This window comes from Chelonia mydas, chromosome 2 (genome assembly GCF_015237465.2).
Source record: "Chelonia mydas isolate rCheMyd1 chromosome 2, rCheMyd1.pri.v2, whole genome shotgun sequence".
Classification (NCBI taxonomy): domain Eukaryota; kingdom Metazoa; phylum Chordata; order Testudines; family Cheloniidae; genus Chelonia; species Chelonia mydas.
In genome coordinates this window covers 245,496,605-245,515,335 of record NC_057850.1, presented here as the reverse complement: position 1 = coordinate 245,515,335, position 18,731 = coordinate 245,496,605, and the positions used below count along the sequence as shown (strand labels likewise).

Sequence of the window (18,731 nt, the reverse complement as noted above, 5' to 3'; positions counted from 1 at the left end):
TATCTAAAGTGATCACTCTCCTTACAATGTGTATGATAATCAAGGTGGGCCATTTCCAGCACAAATCCAGGTTTTCTCCTCCCCTTCCCCCCCCCCCACACACAAAACCACTCTCCTGTTGGTAATAGCTTATCTCCAACACACCTCTGAACAACATACTAATCCACAGAGACCTCCCTACCAACACTACAAAAAGAAGGATTCTAGGTGGACTCCTCCTGAAGGTCGAGACAGCAGACTGGACGTCTACATAGAGTGCTTCCGCCGACGTGCACGGGCTGAAATTGTGGAAAAGCAGCATCACTTGCCCCACAACCTCAGCCGTGCAGAACACAATGCCATCCACAGCCTCAGAAACAACTCTGACATCATAATCAAAAAGGCTGACAAAGGAGGTGCTGTTGTCATCATAAATAGGTCGGAATATGAACAAGAGGCTGCTCGGCAGCTCTCCAACACCACTTTCTACAAGCCATTACCCTCTGATCCCACTGAGAGTTACCGAAAGGAACTACAGCATTTGCTCAAGAAACTCCCTGAAAAAGCACAAGATCAAATCCGCACGGACACACCCCTGGAACCTCGACCTGGGATATTCTATCTACTACCCAAGATCCATAAACCTGGAAATCCTGAGCGCCCCATCATCTCAGGCATTGGCACCCTGACAGCAAGATTGTCCGGCTATGTAGACTCCCTCCTCAGGCCCTACGCTACCAGCACTCCCAGCTACCTTCTAGACACCACTGACTTCCTGAGGAAACTACACTCCATTGGTGATCTTCCTGATAACACCATCCCGGCCACTATGGATGTAGAAGCCCTCTACACCAACATTCCACACAAAGATGGACTACAAGCCGTCAAGAACACTATCCCCGATAATGTCACGGCTAACCTGGTAGCTGAACTTTGTGACTTTGTCCTTACCCATAACTATTTTACATTGGGGGACAATGTATACCTTCAAATCAGCGGCACTGCTATGGGTACCCGCATGGCCCCACAGTATGCCAACATTTTTATGGCTGACTTAGAACAACGCTTCCTCAGCTCTCGTCCCCTAACGCCCCTACTCTACTTGCGCTATATTGATGACATCTTCATCATCTGGAGCCATGGAAAAGAAGCCCTTGAGGAATTCCACCATGATTTCAACAATTTCCATCCCACCATCAACCTCAGCCTGGTCCAGTCCACACAAGAGATCCACTTCCTGGACACTACAGTGCTAATAAACGATGGTCACATAAACACCACCCTATACCGGAAACCTACTGACCGCTATTCCTACCTACATGCCTCCAGCTTTCACCCTGACCACACCACACGATCCATTGTCTACAGCCAAGCTCTGTGATACAACCGCATTTGCTCCAACCCCTCAGACAGACAAACACCTACAAGATCTCTATCAAGCATTCTTACAACTACAGTACCCACCTGCGGAAGTGAAGAAACAGATTGATAGAGCCAGAAGAGTTCCCAGAAGTCACCTCCTACAGGGCAGGCCTAACAAAGAAAATAACAGAACGCCACTAGCCGTCACCTTCAGCCCCCAACTAAAACCCCTCCAACGCATTATTAAGGATCTACAACCTATCCTGAAGGATGACCCAACACTCTCACAAATCTTGGGAGACAGGCCAGTCCTTGCCTACAGACAGCCCCCCAACCTGAAGCGAATACTCACCAGCAACCACATACCACACAACAGAACCATTAACCCAGGAACCTATCCTTGCAACAAAGCCCGTTGCCACCTGTGCCCACATATCTATTCAGGGGACACCATCACAGGGCCTAATAACATCAGCCACACTATCAGAGGCTCGTTCACCTGCACATCTACCAATATGATATATGCCATCATGTGCCAGCAATGCCCCTCTGCAATGTACATTGGTCAAACTGGACAGTCTCTACGTAAAAGAATAAATGGACACAAATCAGATGTCAAGAATTATAACATTCATAAACCAGTCGGAGAACACTTCAATCTCTCTGGTCACGCGATTACAGACATGAAAGTTGCGATATTACAACAGAAAACCTTCAAAACCAAACTCTAGCGAGAGACTGTTGAATTGGAATTCATTTGCAAATTGGATACAATTAACTTAGGTTACCTTGCATAATGACTTAGCCACTCCCAGTCTCTATTCAAGCCTATTTCCCCTTGTTTTTTCCTACCTATCCCTCCTTCCCCCGCCCCGTTCCTCAGACGTTCTTGTTAAACCCTGGATTTGTGCTGGAAATGGCCCAACTTGATTATCATACACATTGTAAGGAGAATGATCACTGTAGATAAGCTATTACCAGCAGGAGAGTGGGTTTGTGGGGGGAGTGAAAACCTTTTGTAGTGGTAAACACCCATTTTGTCATGGTTTGTATGTATAAGAACATCTTCTGTATTTTCCACAGTATGCATCCGATGAAGTGAGCTGTAGCTCATGAAAGCTTATGCTCAAATAAATTGGTTAGTCTCTAAGGTACTTGATTAATGATTGAGAGGTGTTCAGATAGTCTGGTGTGAGGGCCATATGAGTAAGTAGAAAGACATCAGTACTTGATGGGAAATGGTACAAGAAATGGGGGGATAATTTATTTTTTGGGAGAGAGCTTTTGGTCCTGTTTTTTGTAAACATGTTATGTTTGTTCCAAGAATCATGAAACTCAAGCCAGGGCCATTTTATCAGTTAAAACACTATGGCCTGAGGCTACTGGGTGATGCCATTAAGGCATTTCACCACTGTATCACTGGGTTGTTGGAGGATTTTTCCCTTCTGATTAGCAGCAAATGGCATATTGCCCTGGATAAACTAGAATGTGTCCCTGTCCTTTAAGCAGAAAAGGTATGGGGCTAGCTGGAATTTGCTACTTTATTGAGAAAACTGAAAACAGCCTTTGGGTGTGCTCATATGCTGTCAAGGAGAAGATAAGACTCCAGACATTCAATGTAAAAACATTTTGCCACCAGATTCAAACAGTTCAAGGGAACTATCAGCAATGAACACCTTCCTCCGCCCTTCACACAGTTTGTTTGCTTTACATGTTTATTCCCTCTTCGGGGAGCTCAGCAACACATTGTCGTCCTGCTGCATCTGGGTCTGACACGATGGTGACCAGTGCTAAATAAGCACTTGGGCAGATGGAGCTTCTCCAATTCCTCAACCTTCACATTTCAGTGTCTGGAATATATTCTGAAAAGTCTGGGGCTGGATTAATACTGCTGCTACTGTGCAGCATGTGTTTTGCGCTTCTTTTATTTCTTACTCGCCAAAACAGGGTGCTTGAAGATAGGCTCCTAACCCCATATTTAGGCACCTAAATCTAAGTGGCCTGGTGTTCAGAAGTGCTGAGTGCGCACAAAGCCCATTGACTTCAGCTGAGTGAGTTAAAACGCTGTAATAATAGTAATTTGTTCTTCTGTAATATCTCTCGTTGGAGGAATTTCAAGGCCTTCACAAAAGAATTAAAGAATTGAACTGCATGACATCCCTGTGAAATAGCTAAGTTAGTTTATTGATGGGTGAAATGAAAGACAGAGAAAGTAGGTGACTTGAGCAAATTCACACAGAGTCAGTTAAAGAGCTGGGAGTAGAAGCTAGGAATTGTAATTTCCAGTTTCCTACTCTAACCATTTAGTACCCTTCTCTCACTAATGCTAATATGCTCTGCAAACTACTTCAGATTTACTATCCTAATTTCCTCACATTTGGAGAAACTCCTTCTGGGGTTGTAACTACCATAATTTTTTTTCTATGCCACTTGTCAATTATGATTCCACCTCTTGTTTAAATTTACCAGACTTCGCAAGTCCTTTCTATGTGTTCCTTACATCTGTGTCTGTTAAATTAAATTAGGACGCATGTTTCTCACTTTTAATACCATGTTTAATACAGGAAGGTAATTGATCTAATATTGTGAGCACTTACAACTGGTGGAAGGGAAATGAAGGACCATCCAGCTGAAATTGCAATTACACTGCATTTTACATTAGCTTGAATCGTGTCCTCCGTTATCACTGATATTCCCCTAACAGTATAACAATGTTTTTGTCAATGTTTCAATGTATCGAGGGTTTTTTTGCAATTCTGTATTTAGGGATAAGGATACATAGCCAGCTATGGATTACTAATATATAGTAAAGTTGCCAATTCATAGACTCATAGATTTTTAAGGCCAGAAGGGACCATTGTGATCATCTAGTCTAACTTCCTGCACATCACAGGCCACAGAACCTCACCCACCCCCTCCTGCAATAGACCACTAAGCTCTGGCTGAGTTAGTGAAGTCATCAAATTATGACTTAAAGACTTCAAATTACAGAGAAGCCACCATTTTCTCTAGTTTAAACCTTCAAGTTACCCGTGCCCCATGCTACAGAGGAAGGCAACCCCCCGCCTCCCTAGGTCTCTGCCAATCTGACCTGGGGGGAAGTTCCTTCCTGATCCCAAATATAGCAATCAGTTAGACCTTGAGCATGTTGGCAAGACACACCAGCCAGACGCCTAGGAAATAATTCACCATAGTAACTCAGAGCCCTCCCCATCTAGTGTTCCATTTCTGGATTTGCTACTAGCAGTTGCAGATTGGCCATATGCTATTGTACACAGTCTCATCATACCATCCCTTCCAGAAATTTGTCAAGCTCAGTCTTGAAACCATTTAGGTTTTTTGCCCCCCACTTCTCCACTTCGAAGGCTGTTCAAACTTCAGTCCACTGCTGGTTAGAAACCATCAAATTTCAAGCCTAAACTTGTTAATGGCCAGTTTATATCCATTTATTCTTGTGCCAACATTGGTATTTAACTAAATAATTTCTCTCCCTCCCTACTATTTATCCCTCTGATGTATTTATGGAGAGAATACATATCTCTCCTCAGCCTTTGTTTTGTTAGGCTAAACAAGCCAAGCTCCTTGAGTCTCCTCTCATAAGGTAGGGTTTCCATTCCTCTGATCATCCTAGTAGCCCTTCTCTGCACCTGTTGCAGGTTTGAATTAATCTTTTTTAAACATGGGGGACCAGAACTGCATGCAAATAACAGTCTCAATAGTGGACTGTATAATGTACTAACACTTCCCTGTGTCTACTGGAAATATCTTGCCTGGTGCAACCTAGGATTTCATTAACCTTTTTCACAGCTGCATCACACTGATGGCTCTTAATCATCCTGTGATCAACAATATAGCCAGGTCTTTCTTCTCCTCAGTCATTTCCAACTGATTTATCCCCACATTATAGCAAAAATTCTTGTTAGTCCCTAAATGCATGACTTTGCACTACTAAATTTCATTCCATACTCCCACTTTCAAGGTCATCTGATCTTCTTGTATATATTCCTGTCTTTCCAACTTTGTGTCATTTTCAAATTTTATTAGCACACTCCCACTTTTTCGCCTAGGTCATTAATGAAAATGTTAAAAAAGATTGGTCCCAAGATCCATTTTTGAGGAACTCCACTAGGAACCTCCCTCCAGCCTGATATTTCACCTTTCAGCATAACCCACTGTAGTCTCCTCTTTAACCAGTTCTTCGTCTACTGCATTTCCTTTGTATAAAAAATATCAGTTATCTTCTTCAGGAAAGAGATAGACTGCGCCAGACCAGCCAATCTCTAAGCCCATCCCCACTGAAAAAAATCTCCTTTAGAATATAACATACTAACATTTTTAACTACTCCATATAATTGAATAGAAAATTATCCCTGCTATAGAATTCTGTAGAATGATTCCAAATATTTATAGAAAGAATATCTTTCTCTGTCAAATTCTCCAGGTTTTTAATCAATTTACAATTTTGTAGATTTCATCCCTATTTACATTCAATAGGAGTTTCCTATACAGGATCTCTTTGAAACTGGTCCAGAACTCATGGAAGGTATGTAGTGCCATCTTCTTTTATCTCTCCTACTTCTTCCAGTTACGCTGGGTGGACTCCCAGTTAATTCCTTTCATTTTTAATTGGGCCACAGGATTTGAAACTGGAAAATAGCTAACCGCTCAAGTCTACCCCCCTTGTGATTGCAGGACACAGTCTCCCCAGCTGAAGCTATATTGGCTGTTAAATTTATGGTGCACTTCATCTTAGCTGAGCTGCTGAGCAATAAATCACTGTGAAGCAGTAGAAAGGGTTATGCTGCAGCTGAAATGTTGGCGCCACTCCTGCAATCTGGAGGTCATACTGAGTTAAGCGCACCGTAAGCTTCCACTGTTGCTGAACAGGAGGTCAAGAAAAGTTCAACATAATTAATAGTTAAGAGATACATGGGATGGAAAAGTACTAGGCAGCATTTATTTAAGGAACTATAAAACTAGTAAGAAATAGTTAGCCTGACAGAGAGGGAACTATTAGATTCAGTCTTGGTTGGGAAAGTTTCTGAAATAGTGTTGTGATTCCATAAATGTGTGTGAAACTGTCTGAATAAAACCACATGAAACTGATTTCAGCAGCCCAGGAGCCAAGAGAGTACCAACTACTATTACTAGCTCGTTCTGCCGTATGAATGAGTGTGTTTGGGATGCTACTGACGCTTAAATGGCCAGCATGCCACGACACACTAATAATCATTCCCAGCTCTTCTAGCACTTTTCAGCAGTAGGTCTCAAAAAGCTTTACAAAGGAGTTCAGTATCATTACCCCCAATTTACAGATGGGGAAACTGAGGCAAGTGACACAATCGCTCCAGGTCATCTAGAAGGTTAGTAGAAGAACTGTGAATAGAACCCAGGTCTTCTGAGTGCCTGTCCAGTGCTCTCTCAGTAGGCCCCCCTGCCTAAGATATTTCTAAGGGGCCTGCTACTGTAGTATCAAAGCACTGCCTAAGGGAGGAATCATCACCGTACTACGGTCACTTTATATTGACTCTATCAGTGTAAAATGGCCTCAAAGCAGCCACTCTCCCCCTACCCTCAGGACGGGTGCAGAACCAACCACATGGGCTCTGTACTGCTTTGCAGAAGCCCCATACTCAAGGGTGTGCCCATAGGAATGGGGAGGGCACAGATATAGCAAAGACATTCCTATGTCCTGCTGATTAGTTGCTGGCACAAGCCCCATTGGTGCTATAGTAGCATGGAACATAGTTTAGGGAAGCACTCAGGCTTCCCCAGCTTGCATTAGGGTCCAAAACTGGGCCACACACCAGCTGAATAAGGATGGCACAAGCCACTTGCCTTTAATCCCTGCACTGGCCCTCATGCTGCCACAAGGATGAATTGGGCTGAGGAAGGGTTACTTCACGTCATCTTCCACTGCTAGTGCCCTTCCATTGAACTGAAGGGAGAAGGCTTTCCTTCCTTTCTGATGGGGGCAGGCGGATGGGATCAACTCAGTAAAGGGAAGGTGAAAGCTGCAAAGTTCAGATCTGCATGTGAAATGCCACAATGTTTCAGTGGTGTCGAGAGCTGGGGGTAAGGGGTTAGTTCATTCCAGTATAAAGTCAGGGGGTATTTTCAGAATACAAGCACGTGTTTTCCAAGCTTCCAAATGTGGCTGTGCCAGTGAACTTCCACCCTGGCGGACAGCACCATTCCATGCCTGGGACTCCCTCCCATTTATTGCTCAAATCTAATTGAATTTTGTGGCTAACTAATGGTGACCATCAAATTCACTTGACCTTTGGGAACCAAACCAAGGTCTCTGGACGGGAAAGGCTAGTACACAGAGCCACTTAACTATTGCTGTGCCATTAATGTGAAAGCTCTTCTTGTCTAGTCTGGATGCTGTGTCTCTATCTTCTAATGCAAATCCATAAAACAAAAACTACAACGTTTGAGCTGAGAGTTTTGCAGAACCATGCTCTTAAACACCTATAATGTCCTTGATAAGTATCCCTGCAAGCTGCTGGCATTCATTTGTAAACAGAATTCTATTATCTTTGCTGGAAGTTAGTTTAATATTTAATTTGATAAATCTTGTCTTAAAATTGTTTTTCTTTCTTCCCTCCATTATAAATCACCTGTCAAGGTATCCATGGGACTATAAAGCATCAGAAATAAACAAAGATACTATATTAAAATTATGATTCAGATTGCAAAAATAACAAAGGGTTGACAAATGACCTGCCATTATTTAATGTGGACATTAACTCACACAGATAGATCAAATGCCCCTTTTAGTGTGAATATATCACTTGGTTAAATTCATGCTGTCCTCACTCTATTGCAAGTGCCCAGCACGCCTTGGGTGCTATATAAAATAATGGCCATCATTAAATTCTGCCACATGTATAAAGTAGAAGTTTTGCCTCAGTCAGAACTGTGTAAAAACTACAGCATGTGGCTCACTGAATTTTCCATTTTGTACAGTACTTTTATATACGTTTTTGCACCTTCAAGAAGAGAATGGAGCCTAGAATGGAAAAACTGATCCATGAAATTTCACATTACTATAATTAATGGGGGGTATTTTTATTACTAATATAAATTTATACCGCACTTTGCAAACCTAGCAAGATATTGTCTATGCCCTAAATAACTTATGGTTTTAGAGAGACATGCCAAATCATGGATCAGTCATTCATGTTCAAAGCATCTGAAATCATTCTCTGCAATGTTTGCATTTGAGAAGAATTTCGTAATCCTTTTTTTATAACGATGATTGGCAGTACAGACCCTTGTGGCCTAAAATGGGGGTCTTGGTACACCCCTATCTTAGCTTCTCCAGTAAAGTGAGGAGGCATTGCTCTAGGTATTGAGTCAGAATGACTTCTCAGGAATTCCTTGTGTGGTTCAGAGAATATCATCCTTTGGGAGTCAGGCTGAGTAACTGTGTTGAATTTCTAACACAGTAGAAACATTCTACAGGAGCTTGTAAAGGCAGAGCAGACTCCCAAAGGAAACCTGTTCCCATTTACCCAGATAGTTTAAGGAATTAACTTTGTTGAAATCAACGTCTATGCTGAAGGTGTTATATAGCTAGCTCCGTGGCACTGGGCAGATCATTTGGGTCTTGATGCTGTAAGGTGCTGAGCATTCTAGTCCTGATCCATCAAAGCATTTAGCACAGCTTAACTGTAAGCATGGGACAGGATTGTTTATATGCTTAAAGTTATACAGTGCTTAAGTGCTTTGCTGATTGAGGGCCAGAGTGCTTAGAACCTTGGAGGATCGGGTCCTGGAATCGGACTACCTTTGTATGTTTCATGTTTCCAAACCTAATAAGTGAAGGATTGTAAGACATAATTTACAGTACTTTCTTTTCTTTAAGTGGAAGAGTCTGTGGTGGTTTGTAGTGGGGAACAAGAGCTCTCTGTTTGTGGGTGTCCTGTTTCTTCTTCAGAAAAAAACATCATTTGACTTTAACAACAAAATCTAGAAGCTACCACCTAAAACTTCTCTCTTCCTTTGTGGTACCATGTGAGAGGCTGTCAAACAAAGGTTTAAAAGACTCGATACAGGGTGAGTGAATGATGGGAATTGTTACAAAGCAAGGATTACTACATGACTTTCCCCATTTTCTTTTCCTGTGGTTTGATGGTGAACAGCAAGCAAAACTCAGTCCCGATCAAGAGAATGCTGAATCCAAATTATTAGTCACATTGCTGCAGTAAGAAAAGTAGCAGCTGGGCTCATTTTAAAAACAGAGCTGTTTGATAAAGGGAATTTTTGTCCTGTGGGAAATCCTACTGTTTCAACAATTGTTTTCTTCCCAAAATGAGACCAAAAATTTTGGAACGAAAAGTTCTGAAAAATTTTGATTCGGAAGTATCAAAAGGAGAAACTCTGACCTTTTTGATCAAAAGGAAACCGGTTTTAAAAGGTCAATGTTTTTAAAACATTGAAAATATCGATTCAAAATTAAACATTTCCATTTGAATTTTCCTACTGAAAAATTGGAACACTTCATCAATGTTGACGTTTCCCATGAAAAGTTTCAATTTCAACTAAACCCCATATGTCATCGGGGGGAAAAATGGTCACAATTATTTCAGCTGAAGTTCTACAGTGCAGGGACTGTAGCTGCCCCTGACCTTGGGCAGGTTGTGCTGGCTGACGAGAACTCCTTGCTCCATCCAGCCACACACACACACATCCCCACTCCCCACATGCACAGAGCACTTACACCTGGTTTCTGCTGGGAGCATGTCCACCCCAATCCCCATAACAAGAGATTGATGCATGATGCTTATACTCTAGTTCTTGTTTGCCCATTACTTTTGCTCCAGGTTTAGTACAGCTTCCATCCAGTCAATGGGAGTCTGCAGTTGACGTACATCAAAGTGAGTTTGGGACCTATAGCAGGATTATTTGTGCAGTCTTGTCCTCGGTCTCTCCTTGTGCTCCCCTGTCTGTAAGCATATGTTGTCTTTTGTCTTATACTTTGGCTACGTCTACATTACGAGGAAGGGGTGTGATTCCCCTGCTCCAGGACACACGCCCGCACTCGCTCCATGAGAGCTGGCATGAGTATAAGTGGCAGTGTCGCTGCCATAGTACAGGTAATGGCAGCAGAGGCACAGCTGAGCCATGCCAAGTACAAACCAGCCTAGAAACCAGCTGTCCATGCTACCATGGCTACATTCCTATTTATCCTTGCACTGGCTCTCAACGACCTACTGTGAGTGTATGTACACAAGCAGCGGAGTCACACCCTTAGCTTGTGGGGTAGACATAGACTTAGATTGTAAGCTCTTTGGGCCATGGACCATGTTTTTGGTCTGTGTTTGTACAGCGTGTAGCACAATGGGGTCCTGGTCCATGTCCTTGACAATGCCCCCCCACCCTTGCAGTGTCTTAAGTCCTGCAAGCCTTTCTGGGAGCATTCGTTTAGCTTCGTGCAATCAGTCTATGATCAGAAGGAGGCTTGGAAATCATATTGGGCTAAACAAGACTTAAAAAATAAGCACCTTGTGCCGGATCCCGTGCAGAAAGTTCCTGGGTTTGACCTTCCATGGTCATCTTGGTCAACTCTGAACCAAATCTGAACCAATCATGATAGATGCGCACATCTAATGCACAAATGGAAAATCAAGGACTCCCCAGCGTGCGAGTGTGGTTCCCCACAACGGACCATCAGACATATCACTGTCTACTGCCCAATTTATAAGTATGAAGGAGGCATTATTGCAATAAATTCTGATACTCCTGATATAGCCATTTTGCCCAATCAACTTCAGATGAAATTGTACTTGCTGTTCTACACCAGCCATACGAAAGAAGAAGAACTGGGGCAGGTAGGTGCTACAATCATACAATAGTAATAACAATCTCCTCAGTGTGAACATAATGGATTTTAATAGTATGCTGCAAATGATTCTTTGTTGGTTAAGCACCAGCACTCTACTTGGGTTTGTAAGTACTGAAGCAGTGACTTGTTTTCTAGGGCGTGTATTTGTTGTGACTGGGTGAGGGTCAAAATGTGGTTGTTAGTACATAACTTTAACTCTTCATGCTCCATCTGACAAAGTCATTATTCAGCAGACACTTTGGTAAGCCAGGATTTTCCGATAGTGGCATGTCTGGGTTCATTACTGCTTTAATTTTCAAGTGTTTAAGGACAGTTAGCCATTCTTATAATAATGTTACAAAACGCTAAAGATAAGGGATTGATTTTTTTGGTGGTTTCTATACACAGAATAATCGGTGTCCTGTGTTATGTTAGCATTTTTTCTAAGTCCCCACAGTTACTACCTTTACACCATAAAAGTACTGTGTGTGTTGAAGGCAAGCTGCCCAGTAGCGGTCACAACTCACTGTGGACACCCAAACTACCATTTCTTAGGTTAATCAATGATAATTCTGAGGACTTTATTGATCCGGTTATTAAAAATGAATTCAGCAACTTACAGAACATGGGTGCCAATCCTGTTCCCACTGAAGTTAACTGGAGTTTTGTCATTGATTTCAATCAGGATCAGATATGACTTCAGAAGGAGTACTGGCATGCAGGGTACCATGTAAGACCTGTAAGCTTGGTCAAGCTTTTGTGTTTATCCGTGGTATCAATTCATAGCAAAGGATGTTACTCTGTTACAATACAGGGACTCTGCTTTTCAGTCTTTAATCTTTAAAGAGTTGTGTTTTGTCATTTTGAGTGTTTGGGTTGGGTATTTTTAACACTATAAGCTGTTCAGACACATCAGTGCTGAAACTTCTAAATATCAGTTAGCAATGGTGTTTAGTGTTTTATACACCTACATTTATGTTAACCATCACGCTAAGCTTTTGTGATTCCCAAGAGAATTTCCAAGCACCCTGATGTACTTTACAAGTACTAGGTAATTATTATTTATCATAAGCCACTGAAGACTGGAATGAGAACAGGTGCTTGAACATGTAGGGCTCATAGGCTGCAGGTCCCCATTTCACCGGAGCTGTTGGGCACCAGTGTAGACACAGCAGCCACCTAGGCAGCAGGAGACCAGCTCCCAGACCCATCATCACACGGGCTTTTTAGAACCTTTCTTCTTAGCCACAAACAAATGCTTAATTATCACAGCTCCACCAGACCAGTATCTCCCATATACCTGTGCCATTTTGTGAATTCCCACCAGGCATTTCACACTAAAAGAAAAGACTCAGGCCCATACGCTTGGCCAGGGCCGTAATCAGGGCAGGGCAAGTAGGGCAATCACCCAGGGTGCAAAGCCATGAGGGAGAAAAAATGGGGTGACATAGGGGGGCATGCAGATTCATGTGCCCCCCCCCAGATTTCTGCCTTCTATTTAGCACACAGATTTTCAAACTGGGGGGCATGCCTGGGGGGGAGGGGTGCACCCCACAGTTTGAAAAGCATTGCCTCCTGCCAGGAGCTTGTGGATCGGAAGCTGATGGGAGCCACCTGGCCCTATCAGGCCCCTGGCTCTCCACACTGTGGGGGCAGGGCCATTGGCTGCCTGCCCAGCAGCCCTCCCTGCCTTGCTTTGCAAGCTGGGCTGCCTCTGCATGGATGGGTGCTCCCCAGGCAGGGTGGGTGGCACAGATCCGAGCTGTGCCCCAACACGCTCTTGCCTCTCCCCTGAAGGAGCCCAGTGCCAGCCCCTGCTGTGGAGCCCAGCTGGTGTGAGATGCTCCCTGAGGCTCTCTCTCACCCCATACTTTGAAAACCTCTGTGCTAAATGGAAGGCAGAAATTGGGGCGGGGGCATGTGCCCCTCCATGCATTGCATCTGGGGGGTGGGGAGGTGTGGCAAATATGGTCTCTCCGGGCACTAAAATGCCCAGTTACAGCTCTGGGTTTGGCTGCTTTCTTCTTCCAGCTCACCACACTCTGATAGTCCTCCTTTGTTCTGATCATTTGGCCTACTCCTCTGCTTATGATTATTACTTATATAATGGTAGGGCCTAACAGTCCCAACTAAGATCAGAACTCCATTTTGATAGGCACTGTTCAAGCACATGACAAGTCCCTGAGCTGAAGAGCTCACAGTATAAATAGGCACAATGGACAAAGTGGGGGAGAAAGGAAGTATTAACCCCAGTTTTACAGAAGGGGAGTAAAGACATTAAGGATAAAATTTTCCAACATATCTAAGTCCTGGAACTTAGACTCCTAAATCACTGCAGCCCCAATTTTTAAAGGTATTGAGGTATTGCTCCACTCAGCGCTGCAACACCCAACTGATTTAGGATCCTAAATGTCATATTCAAAAATGACTTAGGCACTTAGGCCCAGATTTTCAAAGGTATTTAGGCACCTAACTCCATTTACATTTAGTGAGACTCAGGCTCCTAAATGCCTGTTACTTTTGAAAATGAGATTGAGGCTCCTAAATTAATTAGGCATTACAACACTGATTGGAGCCATGCCTAATTACCTTTAAAAATCTGGGCCTTAGGCACTTCTGAAAATGTTATCCTAAGGGACGTGCCGAAGGTCATGCAGGAAATCTATCGGAGCTGGCAAATAAATCCAGATCTCCTGAGATCTAGTTTAACTGCAAGAGCATCCTTCCTCTCTCTACTTCCACCTGCTGCACTTTGTGAAACATTACGAGCTTCCCCTTTATTCCATCCAGCTACAAGTAGAATGCTCATCATCCTTCTGCTATAGAGATTTTCTTGCCTCTCACGTTTCAAATTTCTCTTTATACAGTGCAAACCAAAGAACAAAATCGCCTCAGTCCCCCAGTGTCACTTCCGCTTTTGCATGGTTCGTCATTTGTTCAAATCTAACATTTTTGTGTGAGGTAAATCAAGTCCCCAAATGTTGCCAGTCCTTCCCATTTCTCCCCCTGGGCAATTAAATACATGAATTACTTAGACTTCGATAGTTCATCAAAGGTCATCATAAGCTGCCTTGTCAAAATAACTCAATTTTTTTCCTTTTAGTGATGACATTATGATGTCATGGGAAGAACTTGCCAAAAGTGCTTTCTGGTAGGTAATAAATTCATGTAGTAAACATCAGCTCAAGTAATATTGAAAGTAGAGGCACTAATGGAGATTAGCCAAAAGTAGCTGTGTTTTTAATACTAGCAGATGTTTTGCATCCACAGCTATCATATTTCACAGCCAGCGTGTTATAATCAGAATTATTCTGAGACAATAAAAACAACAATCACACTCGCTGTTTCCAATTTGCTTATAAACCATTCTGTCTATTTGGCCAATTTCCAGAAAATCAGCTCTGTATCCCTTTACCTTAGCTATGATGAGCACCAAGGCAACCATTGGGAAAGGTTCTTATTTGCAGCAATATTCCGCACTAAACCCACATCACAAATACATTGTCTTTCCAGAAGACACTGCGTCCCCATGCAGCCTTGTAGTACTGTATACACAAACACTTTAGCAATCAAACAAATAGATTTACTGATATTTTGGGAGAGAGGCATTGTGACAGCAAAACATAACCACATACACTGAAGTCTGTTACCATCAATACGAAAACTATGGGATTAACATTTTTTAAGATGGAAAGGGACACTGTCAAGTACTGTACCTTTAACTCTGTTTAACTTGACTGCAGTTATGTTATTATTTGGCAAGTTCCATCTATACGTTTAAAGGAAGACATGGGTCCTGCCCCTAGGAAATTGTCTTCTAAATTAGAGAGATGATACAGTTTGATATATGATCAAATGAAAAGTCAGCATCAAAGCAATGTTGGTGACCTTTTTGAAAAACAAAAATCTTCACCAGATTATCATTTGAAGGCTTTATAGCAGGTATGATTTTCGGCGAGGAGGGCTGAATGATAAGGGTGGTCAGTGTGCATAATACTTATTTAGAAGTTGGTTGTCATGGGTAAAACTTTCAAAAGTGCTTAAGTGATATAGGAGCCTAGGTCCTATCCTCAAAAATGACTAAGGCACTTAAGTGCAGATACAGGCCTTGAAATCAATGGGAGTTAGGTACCTAAATGCCTTTGAGGATCTGGACCTTAGGAGCCTAAATCTCATTGCAATGTCATTTGTAAAAATGGGTCTTAGGCTCCTAAGTCACTTGGGGTATGTATGTCTATTCTGCAAAATAATGATGACCTAAGTTGTGTTGGCATACAGCCACCACAGTTGTTACATCACTTGTGCATGTCCACACTACGCTCCTTGTGTCGATGGTGCACGTCCTCACCAGTGCTTGTGGCGAAGTAACTTGCAGTGCACCGTGAGTAGCTATACTAGCGTACAACTTGCCTCCTTGCAGAGCAGGATGTTTTGGGAAGTTTTCACAATGTCTCATGGGGCCAAAACAAGTTGCGCAGGGAGCATGGGTTCAACTTCCCGTTGTGCAGTGTTCTCCATCCCATAATTGCATCTACACTCCGTAATGTTTTGTGCCTCTTTTCAAAATCCCACAAACCCACGCCTGCCTCCTTGCTGTCCACCATCTCCCACAGAAGCACGGAGCCTGCACAGCTCTGCACTGTTGTGAGGAGGAGTGCAAGCATGAGTCTACCTGGTCCTGCCGTATTTACAGAGCCACAAGATGAGCCAAAGGGACCATGACTATTCCTTGGAGGTCAGATTGCTGTGGGACATAGAAAGACACAATTTAAGACTGTTGGTGGCATTCACAGAGCAGCTTCAGAGGGTGGAGCGCTGGTTCTGGGCCTGAGAAACAAGCACTGACTGGTGGGATCACCTTGTCATGTGGGTTTGGGATGACGAGCACTGGCTGCAGAACCTTCAGCTGCACAAGGCCACATTCCTGGATCTGTGTGCTGAGCTCGCCCCAGCCCTTCAGCACAGCGACACCAAAAGTAGAGGCATTTATCAGACCCAGATGGGAATGGGTCAGGTGGTTGCCTGGTTAGCATTTAATTTCTAGAAAGGCTAAAAGAGCTCAGTTGAGGTGGAGAGTTATGGGAAGCAAGTTGGTTATTGCAGCAGGGGAATCCCAGATAGATGGCCTATAAGAGGACTGGGGAAGAGGTGCCATGAGCAGGGAGGCTCTGGCAAGGAAGCCCGTGGGCCAGGGAATGGTAGCTGCTGGATTTATGTAGAAGTTTTTTATTTTGGGGTTTGCTGGAGATTGTTGGTGCAACCAGTAAATGGTGCCCTGAAGGAAGGGCCTGAACAGCCTCTGGGTGTGGTGCTACTGTGTCCTGGGCTGGGGAAACAGGCCAGCAGCCAACAATAACAAACAGCAAAGACTTTACACTCCTCACTCTAGCCATGATGTGACGTGTGAGTTCTCAGTCTGAGGACTGTGACCCTTAAGGAGTCTGTAAACAGGTCACGGGGTTGCAACCACCCCTCCCTAGTGGCTAGATGGGAGGAGACTCCTGAAAGTCTGGGCGAGGCTGGAAGATCTATTTGCCATTGTAATATTAGTTCACAGTGCAGAAAAAAGTCAACATACCAGCAGAGACAGAACACAGCAGGGTAAGGTCTATGTCATATAGTTGACCATTTCTGTTTCTCCCTCTCCTCTCTGGCGGACTGCCTCAGCATTGCAGCATGAAGAAATGGGAAGCAATATTTTTCAGTGGTTAGGGCCAGGGCGTTAGAATTCACAATACCTACATTCTATTTCCATTTCTGCCAGTGACACATGTGACTTTGGTCCAGTCACTTAGATCAGTGTGCTCAGACATGGTTGCCTAAAAGCCAGGCACCTAAACAAAAGGCCTGATTTTCAGAGGTGCTGAGCACCTGCCACTCCCATTGACTTCAAAGAGACTTCATTACAGTGAACCATTTACAAAGAAGCAACATTTTGGGGTTAGCTGTTTGCTACTCTTTAAGGTTAGTTTTTAAATTGGATGTAAGTTTTCTGACCAAAAAGGAATGATTCCCATTACAAATAGTTTGTAATCTTCCTAGAAACTAAGACACAATCCAATGAGTATTTCTGATAGAGAAGAGTACTCTCTCTAAAACTGAGAGAGGAGAGTACTCTAGAGTATGGTGTTTTTAACTCATGTAAAAATAGAATAATAGACTCATAGATATTAAGGTCAGAAGGGACCATTATGATCGTCTAGTCTGACCTCCTGCACAACGCAGGCCACGGAATCTCACCCACCCACTCCTGTAACAAACCCCTAACCTATGTCTGAGCTATTGAAGTCCTCAAATCATGGTTTAAAGACTTCAAGGTGCAGAGAATCCTCCACCAAGTGACCCGTGCCCCACGCTGCAGAGGAAGGCGAAAAACCCCCAGGGCCTCTGCCAACCTGCCCTGGGGGAAAATTCCTTCCCGACCCTAAATATGGCGATCAGCTAAACCCTGAGCATGTGGGCAAGACTCACCAGCCAGGCACCCAGGAAAGAATTCTCTGTAGTAACTCAGATCCCACCTCATCTAACATCCCATCACATGCCATTGGGCATATCTACCGCTAGTAGTCGAAAATCAATTAATTGCCAAAATTAGGCTATCCCATCATATCATGTAGCATTTTACTAGATCTTCATATCACACTTCCAGCATATACAGAACAACTTTTTGATACAGGGAGTATATTTTACAGCAATATTTAATAGTTGTGGAAATGAAAAGCCTGGGGGTGGTCTAATTAGAATGTTTGTTTGGTTTTTTTATAGTCAGATTTAACAATTATATTGTTTCTTTTATTTTGCATTAGCTAATTGCTTTTCTAATGAGGATAACCAGAAGTGGAGTTTCTTTGAGATTGTGACGGAATGGTTGGCGTGTGTCGTGTTTCAGCTGCTCATGTCACTTTGCGTTGTATCAAACTTTGAAGTGTAATGCTGTTACACTGCCACACGCAGTAAGGCACATTTGTATTTGAACACTACAAATCCAGGGCCTGCTCCTGCTCCCACTGAAGACAATGAGAATAGGACTGGGCCTTTTAAAAAGACTCCTTTTAAATTTAAATATCAGCATTTTTAGGTGGATGAACTATCTCTGGTGGTAGTATTACTTATATCTTCCATTTCACAAGTTTATATATTGTTTGAACAATATGAACCTGATCCAAATCTATCAACGTCAATGGTCTTTGGATCCAGCCCTATATGAATCCATTCACTTCAGGATTACAAGTTCCTGAGCACTAGTTAAAGAGCCAATATAAATTAACTCTGTTGAATATTGTGCAGTATCATGTTTATTACGGTACTGTCTAAGGTCAACCAAGAATGAGGCCTCATTGTGTTAGGTGCTGTACAAACCCTTAGTAGCAGATAGTCCCTGCCCCAAGGAGCTTACAACTAAAATAGACCAGACAGGCACAGTGTGTGGGAAGGGGTAGAACACACAAGCAGAGTGAACCATGTAATGGCAGTAAATGGCATGTTAGTCCTGTGGTTTTATGTATTTATTTTTGAGGGGGTGCATTTAGGAGGGGATCAACTAAGTGGAAAGAAAAGT

At 43.1% G+C, this 18,731-nt stretch overlaps 1 long non-coding RNA gene across 1 annotated transcript; it reads right to left on the bottom strand.

The window, feature by feature from the left end:
- Nucleotides 1-4,184: 4,184 nt before the first annotated feature.
- Nucleotides 4,185-17,574, bottom strand: LOC122464357. The gene is made up of 3 exons (XR_006288305.1): nt 17,509-17,574; nt 13,916-13,918; nt 4,185-4,360 (listed from the first exon to the last, which is right to left on the bottom strand). It is a non-coding gene; the product is annotated as an uncharacterized LOC122464357 (long non-coding RNA).
- Between the last annotated feature and the right edge of the window lie 1,157 nt (nt 17,575-18,731).